General features: G+C 45.8%; 1 long non-coding RNA gene and 1 pseudogene across 1 annotated transcript; both read right to left on the bottom strand.

Moving 5' to 3' along the window:
- The window catches only part of LOC132387346 (zinc finger protein 208-like), a 220,438-nt pseudogene that overhangs the window by 119,618 nt on the left and 80,397 nt on the right, over positions 1 to 20,423 (bottom strand).
- On the bottom strand, positions 8,563 to 15,834 carry LOC132387359 (uncharacterized). The gene is made up of 3 exons (XR_009509868.1): positions 15,696 to 15,834; positions 14,607 to 14,774; positions 8,563 to 8,721 (listed from the first exon to the last, which is right to left on the bottom strand). It is a non-coding gene; the product is annotated as an uncharacterized LOC132387359 (long non-coding RNA).

The following is a 20,423-nucleotide window of genomic DNA, read 5'->3' on the forward strand; positions in this document are numbered from 1 at the left end:
TCCCTTCTTAGCCACAAACTTCTGCCCGATCCTCTTTTCCTCGATTCCCTTTGGTCTCCACACATCTGCTTTTCTCTGTTTTATGTGAGGACGATCACTGAGTCTTCACCACCCTCTGTGGTGCGGATTTACAAACATTCACCACCCTCAGAGTGGAGACATTTCCCCTCATCTCAGTCCCGCACAGTCCATCCCTGTTTCAGAGACTGGGATCCCTGGTTCAACCGGTAATGATGTTGTGCATTTCAATGTGTTCACCTTTCAGTCCTCGCTTCTCTAAATGAAAGAGTTATCGCATTTGATCTTTCTTCATATGATGACCCCACCACTCCAGGGATTAGTCTGGTGCATCTTCATTGCACGCTTTATAACAAATACTCTCTAACCTCTTTGTTAATCCTCTGTGGAATTAATTTCCATCTTCTGCAGCACCGTGTTGGTCCAACCACTTACTTCCCACCCTTGTCACTATTTCCACCTTCCACCTCCCCCCTCACCTGGATCCACCTCTCACTCCCCAGCTCTTGCCCCATCCCCACCCCTCTCCTCTTTTCTCTGACTATTTCCCGTCTACTCTCAGTCCAGAGGGAGGGTCTCGGCCCGTAATGTTGACGGTCCATTTCCCTCCACAGATGCTGCCCGGCCCACTGAGTTCCTCAGGCAGCATCTTTGTATCCTGGTAAACTAACAGCCTGACAATGTGGACCATGGATACCCCTTCCTCTAAAAGTCATCGAATCACTCAGACGGCTAATCGCTGACAGGAATTATATTTGTTGGTCATTACATTCCAGCTGGATGGAGTTGATGGAGAGTTCGGCGTGTCCCCTTGAAACAGCCGAACGGCCGAGCTCTCTGCACTGTCCCTCCGGCTCCGGCCAGTGGTGGCGCTGTGGGGACCCCCGGCCAGTGTCTTGAGCAGAGGGAGACGCGCAGGCGCGCTGCCGACACTAAGCCTCGCAACTCCGAGCGGCGGTGAGCCGGGGCCGATGTCGGGTTTGTGTAAATCGGGGGCCGGTAGCAGTGAGAAAGGGCCTGGCCCAAGCACTGCCGGGTGGCTGTGGGCTCCAGGCACTCCTCAGCCCCGTTTTTAACTTTGCGACCGAGCCCGGGCTGTGGGATCAATTCCTTGTGGTTCTCCAAGGGGTGAAGGGGATCTGTCCGTGTGTGTGGGTAGAGGTTATCAGTGGAGCGTGGGCGTGGGGTTGTAAGCGTGTTGGGTTCTGTTGCGAGAAAGTGGGATGATTGGACATTCCGTGATACTGGGAGGAGGGTACCGAGACAAACTAAGTTGTAAACAAGGGATGATCTGGTGAACTGGATCAGACAGCTTCGCTCGCATGTCCTTTCAGGAAACAACAATTCTCTCTTCATATTAATGACCGTCTAAGATTGCTGTTCTCGAATATGAGTTACAAGATTGTGTGTTACAGAGCCCCAGAGTCTAGGACAGCTGTCTCCGTCATGGGCTGCAAGTGCAGATTGGGAAGGGGGAGGGTGTGTCAGTGACCCTTGCATCAGGGGACACGGGTTTCTACATCCTCCTGTGAGGTATAAATGTCCTTACAGTGAATTCGGATATGCTGGCATATCGGGAGTCTGAAAGGGAAAGGGAATCAGGAAGGGGCTCAGGACAGAGTTTTAACAGAAGAACATGTTCAGGGGTAAAGGGGTACAGGAGCTGTCTAATAGATCGTTTTATTTATTTATTTTTTGTTTGTGTGAACTCACAGAAGGTGACTGAGGAAGAAGCTTGTTGACGGAGGATACCCAGAGGCGAGCAGGTCAGGCACAGAATCAGGAATTGAATTGAATTGACTTTATTTCATACATTCATGAGGAGTATGTCTCCATCTAAATGTGCAAAGTGCAATCATAGTAATTTATAAGAGTTTATAATAATTAAAACAGACAATGTAATATAGAGTACATTCAAGTCAGCGTCAGTTCATCAGTCTGATGGCCTGGTGAAAGAAGCTGTCCCAGAGCCTGTTGGTCCTGGCTTTTATGCTGTTATGATGGTAGCAGCTGGAATAGAGTGACAGAGATGTTATTTCCTATGTCACGGGTATAGACAGTCGTCTCAAGTGAGGAGTTTGTGTGGAGATGCAGCTTCCCTGGAGGTGGAGGAAAGAGGACACACCAACAGGTGGAACCAGCTGCGGGAAGACATGGTTTGTCAGGTCTGACGATGAGCTGAATGTACCATAACCTTCAGACTGAATCAGAAAACCATTCTGAGGGTATTTGAAATGTCAGAAGCAGGGGAGATGTGATCACATATGCAGAGGGCAGGGTTTGTGTCTACAGAACCTCAGTGAGATGGTTCAAGTGCAGGGTTGAAAGCACAGTGTTTGGTGCGGGATTTAATCACTGATTGTGACACTGTGAGAGGGTTAGTTTTGCTGTAAGGCAGCAACATTAATGGAAGACACAGGAACTTCATCAATTGCCAGTTATTTAGCAGAAGTGACCAATCTCAATGCTACCTTGACAGAAACAGATACTTCCAATGGTGACAAAGGGGTTCAGTCTGGATTATTTTAGGTTGGAGAGGGGTGTGGAGTTTTGAAATCAATGCCTTGCGGTGCCACCATCGGTAATTTAGCATGTCCGGAGCGGTGGATCACACAGCACGGAAACAGGCCTTTGGCCGACCATACCTGTTCTGACCATCCACTCACTGTCTACACTGGTCCCATTTATCAGCACTTGGTTCACAGCCGACTGTATCTCGGCAGTTTCAATGCTCATCCTCTTCGTAAATGTTGTGAAGGGACCTGCCTCCACCACCACCTCGGGCAGTGAGTTCCAGATTTCAGCTACCCTCTGAGTGAGAAATCTCCTCCTCAGATCCCTCTGAACCACTTCATCCTCTGCTTAAATCCATGCCCTCTGATCAGTGACATCTCTGTCCCAGGATCGTGGCCGATATGGGCATCAGTGAGTTCTTTCATACGGTTCAGCATGGTAAGTTGCTGTCGAAAGTTAGATCACACGGGGTCCAGGGAGAGCTGGTTAACTGGATGCACAGTTGTCTTGATGGTAGGAAGCAGAGAGTGATGGTGGGAGGCTGTTTATTGGACTCGAGGCCCGAGCCCAATGAGGTTCCCCAGGGTTACACCCCATTGCTCTCATTATTCATTGATATTTAATTATATTTGGATTTGCATAGTTGGTTGAATTCTGTGCTCTACTTGATCTTTCATCGATCATGTTACTATTCTAAAGATTTGCTAAGTATTCTTGTAGGAAAAGATATCTCATGGTTTTATGTGGTATCTGACTATATAAAAGTTATGTACTCTGATAATAAAATTTACTTTGAACATCAACCATTGCTACTTGTCATCTGGATCAGTAATCTGGTTAAGAATATACAGGATATGGAGAGTAGGTTTGCAGCAAGTTAAAACGATTAATTTTTCTCAAAAAATATTAAGTATAAACACTCCGCTCTGTTTCCCTCTCCACATTCAACCACCCCTCCCTTTACTGTCTTCTCTCTCTGCCCCGTCCACTCTCTCATCCTGACATTTCACATAAGTTCCGTGTGAAAGTGAATTATTTTCAGGGAATCTGAAGGGGAATTCTTCACTTTGGTGAAGAGGTTGGTGAGAGTGTGGAATGAGCTGCCAGTGGAAGTGGAGGATGTGGGTTTGATTTAGACACTAAAGAGGGATTTGGGTGAGGACGTGGGTGGGAGGTGTATGGAGGCTCTGATGCAGGTAGCTGGAAATGGGCAGTAACAACAAAAACAGGTCAGCATTGACTAGAAGGGCTGATAGGCCTGTTTCATTGCTGCTTGGCTCTGTGATTCTAATAATATTGTGGTTTGTAATTTCCACAGTTAGTACATTCTACTAATATCCGAACCCAGAAATTTGCCCAAACAAGAATTGAAAGACTCTTGGCTGGCTAAAAAAAGTGTTTGCAAGCTGTGATACTTGCCAAAGGGGGTGCTACTGAAAATGTAGGGCGCCCAAACATTTGCTTCTGGCCCTTTTCCTTTTTTTTGTTATTTTGAAACTGTAATAGATTGAAATAAAAATGTAATCTTGCTTAAATATTAAAGAAATGTGTCATCTCTAACTTTATGCCTTTTGGAAATCAGGTTGTCTTTTACTCGCTGATCTATTCACATTAGCAGAACTTTTGACAGGGGGTCAAAAGCAAGGAAAATCATTGGGAAAATCAGATCGCTACTGGAAGAGTGGATTGGGAAAATCAGTTCTGCACTGGATCTCAAGAGAGAGAATTTCTAGAATGTCTATGAGATGGCTTTTTAGAACAGCTTGTTGTTGAGCCCACTAGGGGATCGGCTGTACTGGATTGGGTATTGTGTGATGAAACAGAGGTAATTAGAGAGATGGAAGTGAAGGAACCCTTAGTGATGACAACATGATTGAGTACACTGTGAAATTTGAGAAAGAGAAGCCAAAATCAGATGTGTCAGTATTTCAGTGGAGTAAAGGAAATTACAGTAGCATGAGAGAGGAACTGGCCAAGGTTGACTGGAAAGGGACACTAGCAGGGAGGACGGCAGAGCAGCAGTGGCTGGAGTTTATGCGAGAAGTGAGGAAAGTGCAAGACAGATATATTCCAAAGAAAACTAAGTTTTCGAATAGATAAAGTATGTAACCGTGGCTGACAAGAGAAGTCAAAGCCAAAGTAAAAGCAAAGCAGAGGGCATACAAGGAAGCAAAACTTAGTGTGAAGACAGAGGATTGGGAAGTTTTTTTAAAAACTTACGAAAGAAAAGTATGGTCATTAATAGAGAAAAGAAGAACTATGAAAGAAAGATAGCAAATAATATCAAAAAGGATACTAAAGTCTTTTTCAAGTATATAAGGAGTAAAAAAACAGGTGAGGTAGATATAGGACCGAAAGAAAATGATGTTGGAGAAATTGTAAATGGAGATAAGGATATGGCGGAGGAACTGAACTGACTCCATGGGTGTATATGCAATTATGATAAGAAATACAGACCATAAAACTTAAATGACAAGCTGGCTCAGAAAAATAAATCATCACTCTGGATGAAAACATTAACCAGTGAAATGTGTATGACCCTCCATGGGAGACATCCCAATGATCTGAGCAGACGAGATGGTGACAAGGAAGCATCGAGCACCTGACTGAGAGTTGGAGACTTCTTCCCAGAAACAGAGGAGTTCCTTGCAGAAATACAGGACGAGGTGGGTAACAAAAGTAAAACAAATCGAAACTTCATGAAATACAAACAAACAAAGCAGTAAGTGCAGAAAAGGCCAAGCGAAACCAGACACAGTCCAACACATTCTAGAATCCTGCAGCAGTTTAACTCAATCTGATTACTTACGCAGGTACAATCAAGTGGCAAATATCTTTCACCAAAATCTTGCTTTAAAATACAAACTCATGAATGCCCTCCATCACCTCATGAAAACACCATAAATTCAAGCCTGATCCAGTTTTAGAGCTAAAATCTTGCAAATTATATGATCATCAATACATTATTTCAGATAGGTCAATCCATCTGGTTATAATATTACAGGATAAACAAGCAGGAACAACTCCCCCAATAGATAAAACCATTCCTAACACACATGTTCCTCAACCAGTGGAACACCTCACCACAGGTAGTGTTTGTGTCGTCAGTCAGATAACCTAATTACTTTCTCTGTCAATCTGCTTCCAAATGTCATTCGTTGACATGCCCTGTTGCTGAATCCACTCTCCTCATCATACGTTCTTACCCCGAACATCGTCCAGGGCCCCAAATTCTGCTCTGTGCAGACCTGCCTCTGGTTTCTGACCCAGCTTCATTGAAAATCCAATTGATGACTTCCCACTCTGCTTTCAGTCTTTAGAGGACAGTGGTGTTCGCTAACAACATTTTAGAAGTGGGGAAAGTGACCCATAATGTGGACATGAGTCGTGATTAAGGAGGTTAACTCCCAATGTCATTCTTCCTCTGCCCAGAGATTAGAGGGGCAAAGAACATCTCAGACAGATGCGCAGTCAGCTCGACTTCTTCAGTCTGCAAGAAATTCAAGGGAAACATATTCACCCACAGAGTGATGACTATTTGGACCTCATCCCAGGGAGAGAGAGAGGTGAACAACAGGGGAGGATTTGAAAGATCTGTTGTGGAACAGAATCACTGGCAGGGTTCAGCCAGCCTGAGTTGACTCTCTACTGTACACTAGGTGTGTTATAAATTCACTAAGTAACAGAGACAGTGCTTAAGATAGAACTGATTCATTTGTCACAGATCTAGTCCCATTAAAGGTGAATATGCAGCAGAGGAAACTCCTCCCATGCCCAGTGACCAGGGTGCAGAACTGGGTGTGGTGAGCAGCAGCAATAATTGCAGAGTTCAACACTTACAATCACTCTCAAAATAGCATTCAGCAATGGTGATGGACAAATATCCAGCATGAAGCTTATTGAAACTTTCTCCCCTGTGTGAACCCGCTAGTGTGTTGTAAGTGTAACACACTGTAAGGTTTCACTGCTAATGTAATGACTTCTCTGTAATGTTTCACTGCTGAGGTAGTGGTTTCTCTGCAGCAGCAATGTTTAGGATACAACTAGAGATAACAGGGTTTTGGAGTGCTGGGCTGTCCAATGACAGAAATGTTCTTTCTTGTGAGTCTGAATGAGAGAATTTCATGGGCTTTTGCTGTGGAGAGATGAGAAGCCACAAATGGGGAGAGTGGGCCCTTTTTTTTACTTTACTAACCCTATAGTCAAAGTAAGAATTATGAATCACATCTTGTGTACTGTTTGTTATTTTGGGGTATTGATTTGTAACAAGGGACGCGGCGCAGCATCCACACACATTTGGCCGAGCTAGGGGGCTATCACCCCCTATATTAAGCTGCTAGCCGGAGTGAGAGTTACATAAGGTTAGATGACTGAGTGAATACATTCCCACATTAACAGGAGGTTAACGGTCTCTCTCCAGTGTGAACTGACTGGTGTGTCAGTAGGCGAGATGACCGAGTGAATCCCTTCCCACAGTCTGAGCAGGTGAATGGCCTCTCACCTGTGTGAATTCGCTCATGTACCTTCAATTGAGATGATTGAGTGAATCCCTTCCCACAGAATATGCAGGTGAACGGCCTCTCCCCAGTGTGAACTGACTGGTGTGCTTGTAGGCCAGCTAACTGTGTGAATCCCTTCCCACAGTCTGAGCAGGTGAATGGCCTCTCCCCAGTGTGTACTCGCTGATGTACCTTCAATTGAGATGACCGAGTGAATCCCTTCCCACAGTCTGAGCAGTTGAATGGCCTCTCCCCAGTGTGAACTAAATGGTGTGCTTGTAGAGTAGCTAACTGAGTGAATCCCTTCCCACAGCCTGAGCAAGTGAACGGCCTCTCCCCAGTGTGAACTCGCTGATGGACTTTCAGTTGAGATGACGAAGTGAATCCCTTCCCACAGTCCAAGCAGGTGAATGGCCTCTCCCCAGTGTGAACTCGCTGATGTACCTTCAGTTGAGATGACCGAGTGAATCCCTTCCCACAGTCTGAGCAGGTGAATGGCCACTCTCCAGTGTGAACTGACTGTGTGTCAGTAGGCAAGATGATAGAGTGAATCCCTTCCCACAGACTGAGCAGGTGAATGGCCTCTCGCCAGTGTGAACTAAATGGTGTGCTTGCAGGCTAGATAACTGTGTGAATCCCTTACCACAGTCTGAGCAGTTGAACGGCCTCTCGCCAGTGTGAACTGACTGGTGTGCTTGCAGGCCAGTTAACTGTGTGAATCCCTTCCCACAGTCTGAGCAGGTGAACGGCCTCTCCCCAGTGTGAACTCGCTGATGTACCTTCAGTTGAGATGACAAAGTGAATCCCTTCCCACAGTTTGAGCAGGTGAATGGCCTCTCTCCAGAGTGAACTGACTGATGTACCTTCAGTTGAGATGACCGAATGAACCCCTTCCCACATTCTAAGCAGTTGAACGACCACTCTCCAGTGTGAACTGACTGGTGTGCTTGTAGGTTAGCTAACTGTGTGAATCCCTTCCCACAGTCTGAGCAGGTGAATGGCCTCTCCCCAGTGTGAACTCGCTGATGTACTTTCAGTTTAGATGATGAATTGAATCCCTTCCCACAGTCTGAGCAAGAGAACGGCCTCTCCCCAGTGTGAACTGACTGGTGTGCTTGTAGGTTAGCTAACTGTGTGAATCCCTTTCCACAGTCTGAGCAGTTGAACGGCCTCTCCCCAGTGTGAACTCGCTGATGTACCTTCAGTTGAGATGACGAAGTGAATCCCTTCCCACAGTCTGAGCAGGTGAACGGCCTCTCCCCAGTGTGAACAGACTGGTGTGCTTGTAGGCCAGCTAATTGTGTGAATCCCTTCCCACAGTCTGAGCAGGTGAATGGCCTCTCTCCAGTGTGAATTCGCTGATGTATCTTCAGTTGGGATGAGTAGGTGAATCCCTTCCCACATTCCGAGCAGGTGAACGGCCTCTCCTCAGTGTGAACTCGCTGATGTACATTCAGTTGAGAAGACCCACTGAAACCATTCTCACAGTCTGAGCAAATGAACGGCCTCTCCCCGTGTAAAATTACCTCTTTGCCAGTCGGTCAGATGACCAAGTGAATCCCTCCCCACAGCCTGAGCAGGAAGGATGATCGAGTGAATCCCTTGCTCCACTTCTTAAATATCTGGACAGAGACAGCAAAATTGGTGTGTTGTGTTCGAGATTCCCGTAGATAAATTCCTTGTTCTTAGCCTGTAAGAAGATTTACAAAATCCATCAATGTGTGTGGGGCAACTTTTCATATGAGATCACTTGAGTTGTCAAAGTGTGATCTGGCAACACACTTTTACAGTGAAGTTCAACCCAAGTTGGAAAGAGAAATCATCTTCTAACTGGGCACAGTGCTGGTACCTGGAATGACCATCAAACTCTCTGATGCTCTTCCTGTCTCTTTAAGAATGGGGCATCTCTCCCATCTCCAATCTGTGACCTGGCTCAGTTTGACTCTTGCCATTGATATTGGTCCTCTTCCCACTGAGCAGCACGGGCTCCTGGCCCCACAGTAACTGAAATACTCTCACACAAATAGCCTGCAGTGCATTCCACGCACCCACCACTCTCTGGGTAAAAATCTTACCCCTGACATCCCCTCGGTATCTATTTCCAAGCACCATAAAACTATGCCCCTTCGTGTTAGCCATTTCAGCCCTGGGAATAAACCTCTACCTATCCACATGATCAATGCCCCTCATCATCCTATACACGTAAAAAAGGCTCTAAACATAAACAAGGACATTATACATAGCTTTGGGAAATTGTCAGAAGTATACAAGATTATGAGGGTATAGGGTAAATGCAAGCAGCTTTTTCCACTGAGGTTGGGTGGGATGGCAACCAGAGGTCATGGGTAAGTGGGGAAGGTTAAAATTTAATGGGAACATTTGGAAAAGCTCTTTACTGAAATGGTCGTGAGAGTATGGAATGACATGTCAGCACAAGTGGTGAATACGAGCTCGGTTTCACCATTTCAAAGAGGTTTTGATGGAAGCCTGGATGGTAGGTGTATGGAGGGTGATGGGTTCGGTGCAGGTAGTTGCAATAGACAGCTTAAATGTTTTTTTGGCATTGACTAGATGGGCCAAATGGCCTGTTTCCATTTTGAACGTCTCCATTATTCTATGACAGAGAAGCTGGACAAACTTGTTTGGAAGGGAAAAGGTTGGTGTGACAACGGAGCAGCAATGGCTGGAGTTTCTGGGAGCAATTCGGCAGCTGAGTGATCGACATATCCCAAAGAAGTGAAAGCACTGGAAACCAGGAGGACACAACCATAGTTGAATTGAGAAGCTAAAGCCAACATAAAAGCCAAAGAGAGGGCAAACAAAAGAGCAAAAGCTATTGGGAAGCTAGAAACCAACAGAAGACGATGAAAATGTTCAGATGAGCTCAGGGCATGGATGATGATTAATGAGTCTTGGTAGCACCCAATAGTCTGAGGCATTTAAAGGAACAAAATATCTGGGGCTTCAATATAGCCAGAAAGCCAAGATACCCTGCACCAGTTACGTTTCAACTGTTACATTGTTAGGCACATACAAACACCATATCCTCAAAATTGCACTTCTGAAGGCCTCCCACTTACAATGTACTCCTTTGTCAGTAAACAGCTTGTCCCAATCCACACTTGTCAGATCCTTTCTGATACCATCAAAATTGACCTTTATCCAATATAGAATCTCAACCCATGGTCCAGACCTCTCTTTTTTCATCTTTTTTTTGAATTTCATGGCATTATGATCACTAACTTCTGTCACCAGCCCTGATCATTGCCGAACAGCTTTTTGCACACTTCTACATCAGGAATTTTACGTACCAATTAAGGGCACATTTGACAAACTTTACCCCATCTAGTCCTTTTACAGTATGGGAGTCCCAGTCAATATATGGAAAGTTAAAATCGCTTACAATCTCAACCTTTGTTTCTTGGCATGGTCTGTGACCGCTCTGCAAATTTGTTCCTCTAAATCCCTCAGACTGTTGGGTGCAACCAAACCCCTATAATGGCCACAATATCATAATTCCCTGTCCTGACCTCATCTGGCTTTCCTACAATGCTTCTTGCATTGTGCTATACACGGCTCAGCACATTCATTGCACCATGCTCAACCATTTGATTGCTGACTCTGTCTGAGGTCTGAACAATATCTGACTGGTATCAAGAAAACAAACTCTCCCTCATTATCACAAAAACAAAGGAGCTGATTGTGGAGGACAGGAGTAGTGGAGACACAGACAAGGGTGTCACTCTGGGACTAGTGAACAACCGACAGCTTCTCCAGTTTCCGAATCCCCAGTAGTGGGCAATTAATCTGGACTCCACCGAGTTTGAACCCCTTCCGTCAGCGGCCGACCCTCATGTGACTCTGTGCTATGACACTACGGGGTGCTCATTGAGGAAAGCCAATATTATGCACCCCTCGAGCGAGAGAGGTTCCCAGTCATGGTGATTGGACAGGATTAAGGAAAAGAGGGCAGCACATTACTGGCTGAAGTTCCGGATTTCCTTTGGTGACAGACAGGACTGGTGGCTCCCCGTACCATCGTTAGTGTTTGCCCTGGGTTCAAGTCAAAGTGCCTAGAGTTCATTGCCTTCACCCTGAGGAAACAAGCCTCCAGCACCAAGGGAGACTGGCAAGATTTGGCCGTGGGCCAACTCCGATACTGGAAGGACATTGAGGTGAAGACGGGACATCTGGTAAGACTCTCTTTTAAAATTGACTGAACCCAAGACATTGCACACAATCTCTGCTCAATTTCAGGCAATGAAGTTGACTGCACCAACTGCCCCCTGTCTGAATCACCGTGAAAGGACAGACTCTCCCATCCCTTCCTCAAAACCCCCTCTAGCCCGAGGTAACGTTCCTTGAGGATGGAAGCTCTTTTGTGGATCCAGCAGGAAAACGATATTCTGACTATACAATAGTGACGGACAGTGAAGTAATTGAGAAGGCCTCTTTTGAAGCAGCTGTCTCCGCCCAGAAGGCTGAGCTGTTTGCTCTGACTCGTGCCTGTATCCCAGCAACAGACTAAAGTGGGAACGTTTACACAGACTCCCGTTATGCATTTGGAACTGTACATGTCTACGGGGCTCTCTGGGAACATGGGGATTCCTGTCTTCCTCTGGCCACCCCATTAGTAATGCCACCTTTGTAAACAACTTACACACCGCTCTACAGCTATCTCGAGCTTTGGCTGTTATTTAATGAGCGGCCTACACCCACATGTTGACTGAGTCACTAAATGCAATGCTTTAGCGGATGAGACAGCGAAAAGTGTGGCACAATCCTAGTAGTTGTAGTCTCCTCGGGTTCCCATCAGGCAACCCTCTGTGTCATAAGCAGAACAGGTTTGCCAGACATACGGGAGGTACATACTTTTCATGGGGACATCTCTGAGCAGCAGCGCAAATTGTGGTCCCAGATGGGGTGCTAGAAAGAACCCAACCTAGCTATTTGTATTACTCCAGCGGGACAGGTTTGTGTTCCTACACAGTTTTTACCAATATTGGTCGATCATATACATGATTTGACACACCTGAAAGGAGGGAATGGTTGGTAACCTGTACCCTGCACACCGGGTACGAGTCCCTTGCCAGGTGGACCCTTTTTGTGTCTACAAGTTGATTTTATTGAATTGCCTAGAGTACATTGCTATAGATACTGTTTAGATATTATAGATGTGTTTAGTAGATGGGTTGAAGCTATTCCAACTACCAATAATACTACTATGTCTGTTGTGAAGTTATTATTATGGGAAATAATTCCCAAGTATGGCCTGCCAGAGATGCTGAGCTCTCACAATGGCCCACACTTTGTGGTGAAAGTATACGAAGGGGTACCAAACGAACTAGCTATCAAGCAACAATTCCACGGTGTACACCACCCACAGGCCGCTGGGAGAGTGGAAAGAGCCAATGGCACTCTGAAGAGTAAACTGGCCAGACTAACAGCGGAGACTGGACTCACTTGGTTGAAGGTCCTACCATTAGCCTGATTCCACATGAGGGTTACCCCACAGGGGAAAACAGGGTTGTCACCAGCTGAAATCATTTCCGGATGGCCCATGAAGACACCCTGGGAACTAAGGCCTTGTGTACCATTGCTCCCAGAAAGTCTACCAGCAAAATTGGATATGCATATCTGAAGGGAAGAGATTGGGAAATATGTATGTCAACTAACCAAAATTTTCCAAGCATTACATTCACAGGTGTGACAGGCTTACAAGGAAGAGAACTACCCCACAGAGAGGAGTGACTATCCCACCATAGAACCTGGGAATTTTGTCCTAATCAGAACTGTGATTGAGGAAAACTCTGACCTCAGTGGACAGGACCATATCAGGTGTTACTGACCACTCCCACGGCTGTGAAACCGAAGGGGCAATCTGGATGGATACATTGAACATACTGAAAACGTGTTACAGAAGGAACTGAGGAGAAGGGCTCTCTCGGACAAGGAAAATGTATTCGTTGATAGTGGTCTTTGTGTTTTGCCTTATTGCTCAAACAATATCCGTGGGCCCCCATGTTAACACCTTTCTGTCTCTCTGTCACACCTATGCCATACAGGCAGAACTAGGGGCCTGCTGCGTTTGTGCTGCAATTCCACAGCATGGTAAAACTATGTTTCCAATGTCAGTAATTCCGCTCAAACAGAGTGAGGAACTCTAAGCCTGGGATTTCTCAAATAACACCCGGGGAAGTGAGGTGAGGAACTGCGGTCCAGTCAGAGATGACAGTGGCTGTCAGTGTTTTGAGGGATGGTATCTCAAGTTCCCATCCAATGGAATTTCCTACACTGGGAAACATGAATCCTGGTCTTAGTTGCAGGTGCCCAGCAGCAGAGAGGAATAACAGATTGAGTGCTTTTGGATGATCGCTTTTCTCGCCTATGGAGTAGCCAGGAATTCACGAGAGACAATCAATTTACCTACAGCACTTGAGGAGCTGGCCACAACACTGCAGGGACCCTGACAGAAACACAGGCCCAAGTAACAGAAATATCCACCGAAATGATTGCAATCTGGCAAACAGTCCTACAAAATTGTAGACTTTATCCCAGCTGAGAAAGGGGGCACCTGTGCTATTATTGACACAGAATGCTGCACCTATATCCCTGATGAATCTACTAACATTACATCCCTCTCCAAGCACACTGCCAAGGTGATTGATAGCTACTAGATAGAAAGCAGGGCATGATTTACATCGGTTCACTGAAGGATCGAAGTGGTGGTCTTTGAAGGTATGTTCAGTAATACATGTAACAGGATATTGCATTATGACCTAATAGTTGTCCATATCATTGTTATAAATACTGTTGTACACTGTTTTTTTTTCCCACTGATAAGTCAATGTTGTACTCATTTGCTTTCCCTGCAAAAAATTACTGCTTTGTTGATCATCTAATGATCAAAAGGAGGGAATGATAAAATGCGTAAAAGGGTTAACACTTTGTTAAAAAATAGCAGCCTGTTTTTCTGAAAGAAACTTCTGATAATCAACAGATGTGCTAAGCCATGCTGAGCCATATTTCTTCTTGAGGGTAGCTAGCTAGGGTTTCAGGATGCTTATCTCCTTGCACATTCACATCTAGAGATAGTACAGCTTCAGTCTGTTCTGTGTGTGTGTAAGCCATTATGACTGTTTTGTACTCTGTCTTTAGGGGCTCCAGCTTGTCATGTAGTAAATAACTTTGGCTCCAGCATGTCTTGTGTGGAGGGTATCTGGACGGATATATCAGTGGTGTAAGGGGAATTGTCAGTCAGTTAGTGGATTGGGCGGGAACAGTCATCAACTGTTCCTGTTTGAGCGACTAACTGAGTAAGCCCAGGGTGCTTGGAATAAAGAGTTTGTACTTATACAGTCTCTCAGTGACTTTATCCAGATTCGACTTCCACATAATGGGAGTGGTTTCAAAGGGTTGGGCTGCTGGATGCACATTACCAGACCTGGAGTGATTGCAACTGGGTCTGACGGAGGCATAACTGGTACTTCTGGACATGTTCAGTCTCACTCCAGCTATTTGCTACCTTCCACTGTACAGGTATGAAATGTCTAAAGAACAGGAAGTAAGACTCACCAAAATTTCTCCTGACTGAATCACTGGAATCTCCGAGTCAGTTGGGTTCTCTCTGATTGATGCTCCCAGTCTTCGGGTTGGTTCACTAGTTGCTGCTCCCTCGTCATCAGTCGTGGTTTTCCTCCAGTTGGGGTTTTTCTTCAAATAAATCTCTCACTGCAGGTCTAACTTTAAATTGAAAGATAATGAAACATATTAACAACAAAAAAGAGAACCAAACATTTCCGATTCATGTTATTAAGAACAAAACTCACTGAAATTTAAATATTGAAGGCAAATATACAGTAATGATCTCAGTGAGCAATCTTTTATTGTCCTACACACGTCACAAAACGATATGGAATCAGAAGGAGCCATCGTTCAGTCATGGTCAGGCAGAAGGAACAGAATTAGATGATTCGATCCATCTGATCTGCCCCATCATTCAACTATGGTAGATTTTTATTCCAACACCATATTCTTGCCTTCCTCCTGTACCCTGTAGCTACTTAGCAATCTTTAATGTATTAATCTCCCTCATTAATATACCCAAACGGCAGCCTCTACCAAACTCTGCGGCAACAAATTCCACACTTCAGACACCTTTTGGCCAAAAGATTTTTCTCAACTGAATTTTAACAGGAAGCATTTTTATTCTGTGACGGTGCTGTCAGATTACAGACTCTCCGTCTAATGGAAACATCCTCTCCATGTACACTGTATCCAGGCTTTTTGGCATTCGGTATGTTTAACTCCATCGACCACAGGTCCGGAGACATCAAATGCTCCTCATAAATGAAGCCGATCGTTCCTGATATTATTCATGTTAACCTTGTTACCAACACGCCACGTGATCCTCCGTCACAAAGCGGAGGGCGGGGCGGATCTGCGGCACGCAGCCTCACGTGACCTGTTGGTTGGTCTCCCATTTCAATTCTGCGGAAACAGACAGCCTGGGCTCCTGGTTTAAATCGTTCAAAGCAGATTAAGTGAAGTCGACATATTTTTGCCGAGCCCATATAACTGGAAAATAAATGAGTAATTGGCCCTCAGTTCGGGGCTCACGGACAACATCGGACCTCCCTGCTCGGGATCGGTCTCAGTACTCACCAATAGGAAAGTGATATCTTCAGCCCGGAGACAGTAATCCAGATCCCCGGCTCCCGGATATACGAGACGAGAAGCCTTTCTCGATCCCGCAGACTTCAGCACCGAGCGTTAAGGAATACACCGCACACCCGGAGACAGTGAGTATGCGCGAAGTGTGGTACGTCATCAGGAGGGCGGGGCCACAGAAACGGCCCCGCGATGTTGCCCTCCTACGGTTTAATTGGGGGGGTAAACTGCATCACGTGACCGGTTTTGGTCTCCCACCCCAGAGAGATCCTGATACCCGCTACTCTGTGGAAAGAAGCAAACTTGCCGCTCACATCTACTCTCACCTTAAATGTGTTAGACATTTCAACCCCCAGGAAAAATATATCGTCTGTCCACTCTGTCTATTCCTTTCGTAATCTTATAAACGTCCATCCAGTCTCATCCAAGCCTGCGCCGCTCTGGAGAAAACAACACAAGTTTGTCCAACCAGGTCGGGCTGCATCCGTCGAAACGAGCAGTCAACGTTTCGGGCCGAGACCCTTCGTCAGTGCTGAGTTCCTCCAGAGTGTGTGTACGTGTTGATTTGACCACAGCATCAGCAGTGTACTTTGTGTTCGTCCAATCTCTCGTTATAGCTCATGCCCTCTAATCCAGGCAGGGTCCTGGTAAAACTCTTCCCCGCCCTCTCCAAAGCCCCGACATCCTTCCAGAATGGGGGCGACCAGAACTGTATGAAACACTCCAGATGTGGTCTAACTAGTTCTATAAAACTGTGTTACGAGCTGTAACGTTTTAGAAACGAACCAGCAGCAATAGAGTTCACACTGGAGTCTGGTTTTGATGGTTAAAACACTGTTTATTAGTATTTACTTAAACATAGTAACTTAACGAAAGTTAACAGTGTCAAGTGGATATATGTGTAAATATAATTCTCCAGACTATCGAGCCTGAGGAAACAAAGCTTAGAGTCTTGAGATTGTAAAGTAGGAAAGTTCAGAAATCCACGGAATAAATGATGGGAGAGAGATATTTGTGATCCAGAGTGAAATGTAGAGAAAAGGCGGTTACTTCAAAATAACCGTCGACGAAGTTCTTATCCGTTGAATCCGTCCACATACGAGTTATCAGCGAAAGTGACCTGTCACAGGAATACCGTCTTCCAGGGGTTACCACACAACATACCCCGGCAAAGGTTAACACAACATATTCCAAACCGCACTCCTATGGATTATACGAAGTGACAGCCACACACATTCGTTGTGGTTCCGTGTACCGATGATCAACCCATTCTTGTGGGCATAGGAGAGTTCCAAGTCTCAGCTGCGACTAACTGAAGCTATCAGTTTTTCCAGTCTCTCTCTCTCTCTCTCTCTCTCTCTCTCTCTCTCTCTCTCTCTCTCTCTCTTTAGACTGGCCGACTGCCTGTCTGCAGATCGCTTTCTCTCTCTGATGGTTCAGTCCACAGTCAGCGCTGTCAGCCTGTGACTGACGTCATAGTCCCGCCTCCTCACGCCGGCGCTCTTAAAGAAACAGTCACAGTACGACCGCAGGCTCGTAACAGCCGCAACACAACTTCCCGACTTTTGAACTCAGTGCTTCAACTAATAAAGACAACCATGCCATTTGCCTTCTTAACCACCCGATCAATCTGTGCAGTCTCTTTCAGGGAGCGATGAACTTGGAGTCTAAGATCCCTCTGATCATCACCACTGTTCAGGGTTTTGCATTTAACAGTGTACTGTCTCATACATTCGACCTACCGAGCTGCCAAGATGATCATCACTAATCAAATCACACTGAGATTTCTCAGGTCCTGTTGAATTTATTGCCAAGTGCACAAGTACGGGAAGGTACAGGTACAGAGAAACACTGACTTGTGGCAGCATCACAGGCAAGTACTTTCAGATAACACACGGAACATAAATTATACGATTCTCGGTCAGTAACAATCTATAAATATGTTTTATGTCATCAACAATATATAAAATACATTGCGTCATGATCACTATTAAAATGTGCATTTTGTGTCAATAACAGACTTGGAAATGTTGAATTTGGTCCCTGTCTCTCCATTCCTCCTGTAATCCACAACCAGCTCCATTGTTTTTGTCACAATGAGGGAGAGGTTGTTTTCTTGACACCACTGTGTCGGGGTGATGACTTCTCTGTACGCTGCCTCGTTATTAATTGGTATTCGGCCGATCAATGTAGTGTGGTCAGCAAATCTAATTAGCAGATTGGAACCCGCCACTGCAGCCCCACAGTGCACTATGTAGTGATTGCAAAGCTACGAAATTGCATGTGAATAGCCTCCCCTCCCTCAACTCCACTCTTTCTGCGTCACCAGCAGACTGGGACATCTCACATCTCGCTGTCTCCGCCAGGACATTAAACTGTGAACAACTGTGGTCAGGGACTGATCTCTGGGGTACTCCAAACGCTACCTCCTTCCAGTCTGAAAACGACCCACTCATCCAGCCACACACTACCGGCAGTTTATCGACCTCCAACGAAAAAGCCTAATCACCTACTCCCGATGTTCAATACCATTGCTGACTCTGAGTTTACCACCGTCAAATACCAGGAGGGACATAATAATCAGAAAGTCTCTAGTCACAGCCGTGTAAATAAAATGTGATCTCAGTGGGTGTGTGGCGCATGCTCAGAATGCGAAGGAGACGGACAGACTGAGCCAAGTCACAGACTGATGTAGGGGAGGAATGATCCATTTTGATACAGAGAGGGAAGCGGAGAGTTTGATGTTGTGCCTGATGCCGGAACTGCAGCCAGTTCGAAGATAAATTTTTGTTCCTCCTTATTTATATGAAGGCACCATGGAAACTAAATAATCTGAGTGGAAATATTGTCCTTCACCTACCGACGTGCTTTGTAAGCTTTTAACAGTGTAGAAAAGACAAAGAATTTGTGAATGGGAATCACAAACACAACAGCACGATAGTTCCGCTGTATCTGTCAGTTCACCAGCGCTTGAATGCCGCCGATCCTTGAATGTGGAGGCGGAGATGCTGGAGAAGACAGCGCCCCATTCGCTACAAGGAGAGCCCGAACATGTGTCCATGTCCGTGATCTGATTGGATACATCGCCATGACGTTGATAGCACTGTGACGTCATTCACTGGCTCTCATTTTGGAAAGGATTCCGTCGGCCATCGCAGATACACCAACAGCTTCGCTCTGGGAAGCGGCCGTTCACCTGCTCCGTGTGTGTGAAGAGACTCATTCAGTTAACCCACCTTGTGATGCTCCGGTGAGTTCACAATAAATAGAGGCCACATTTCTGTCCGGAGTGAGCAAAGAGTTTTCCTCAATCATCCCAGCTGCGGCAACACCAGAAACTTCACATCAGGGAGGAAGTTCAAATCAGCTCCGTGTTAAATGTTTAACCATCACGGTGACTGAAGGCAGCTGCAGGTTCATGAGCGACTGTTACTGTCAGATTCTGCAGTTCTTGCGGCTGCTCATCGCACCCAGGACTGAATCCTGGTCACTGAGCATTGGAGGAGTCTGTTCTGCTGATGTTAGCCTTAAACTAGACTGGCGTTTAATATTGTGGATCTGTGAAAGATAAATCAGTTCTGTATCAAATCCCGTGTCTCGCTTGAGAGGCCACTCAGCCCAGCTGGTCCCTGCCCATATTTCTGTTCCATATCAGTGTATGAAAATCTACCCCCGCCGTTTCCCTCTCACTCTCCCTGAGATGACAGGTTGCATCTAGTCACCACTCCGTGGGATAGGAGATTTCCCTTGAATGTCATAGAATCACAGAAATCTACAACATATTATCGATACTTTGTCCCACAATGTTGTACCGACCATGTAACTTAGTCTAGAAATTGCTTAGAATTACCCTACCGCATAGCCATCTATCTTCCTAAGCTCCATGTACCTATCTTAACAGACCCTTTTGTATCCGCCTCTACTACCGTCGCTGGCGGTGCATTCCACACACACGCCACTCTTTGTTTAAAAAACTTAGCTCTGACATGTCCTCTGTACCTACTTCCAAGCAGCTTAAACCTATTCGCCCTCGTGTTAGCCGTTTCAGCCCTGGGAAAAAGCCTCTGACTATCCACACGACCAATGCCTCTCATCATCTTATACACCTGCATGAATTTCCTGCATGATTTTCTCCGGGCTGAACAAGACGATGATCTCACTGTGGTTGTGACGTTCTTCAGGGCTCCGGACGAAATTGGTTAAACTCCTTCTTCCCCGCTCTTTTCAACGTTTTGGGTCATTTTCACCAATTATAAAGGATTGTGCCTCAGACAGCTGGGTTGTTGCAATTGTTACGTGCCAGCAGCAATAGATCACTAACGGAGTCTGGTTTCGATGTTAAAACCACTCTCTTCATTAGTATAGTGACGGGGTCCTGAATTACCCCTATGAACTGTGTTTTTGAAAAGAGAGAGGGAGATGTTCAACACCGGACACAGAGAGAGGGAGGGAGGGAAGGTGGACAGAGAGTGAGAGAGAGAGAGAGAGAGTTAGAGAGGAAGACTGCTCGGAGACGATGTTATGGTTTCTCTGCAAGCTTGTTGACACTTTTACAAGGACACTGTCAGCTTCTGTGTTCTTACAGAGAGAGAAGGGAGGAACTGTTTGATGGACAGCTGGGGCTCAGCGCGGTGAGATAAGTAGGAGGTCCGCTGACAGACCTCCAGACACATGGTTTTGGACACTGAATGAGCTTTGTTGTGTCCACAGAAAAAGTTGGGC

This window comes from Hypanus sabinus, unplaced genomic scaffold (genome assembly GCF_030144855.1).
Source record: "Hypanus sabinus isolate sHypSab1 unplaced genomic scaffold, sHypSab1.hap1 scaffold_176, whole genome shotgun sequence".
Classification (NCBI taxonomy): domain Eukaryota; kingdom Metazoa; phylum Chordata; class Chondrichthyes; order Myliobatiformes; family Dasyatidae; genus Hypanus; species Hypanus sabinus.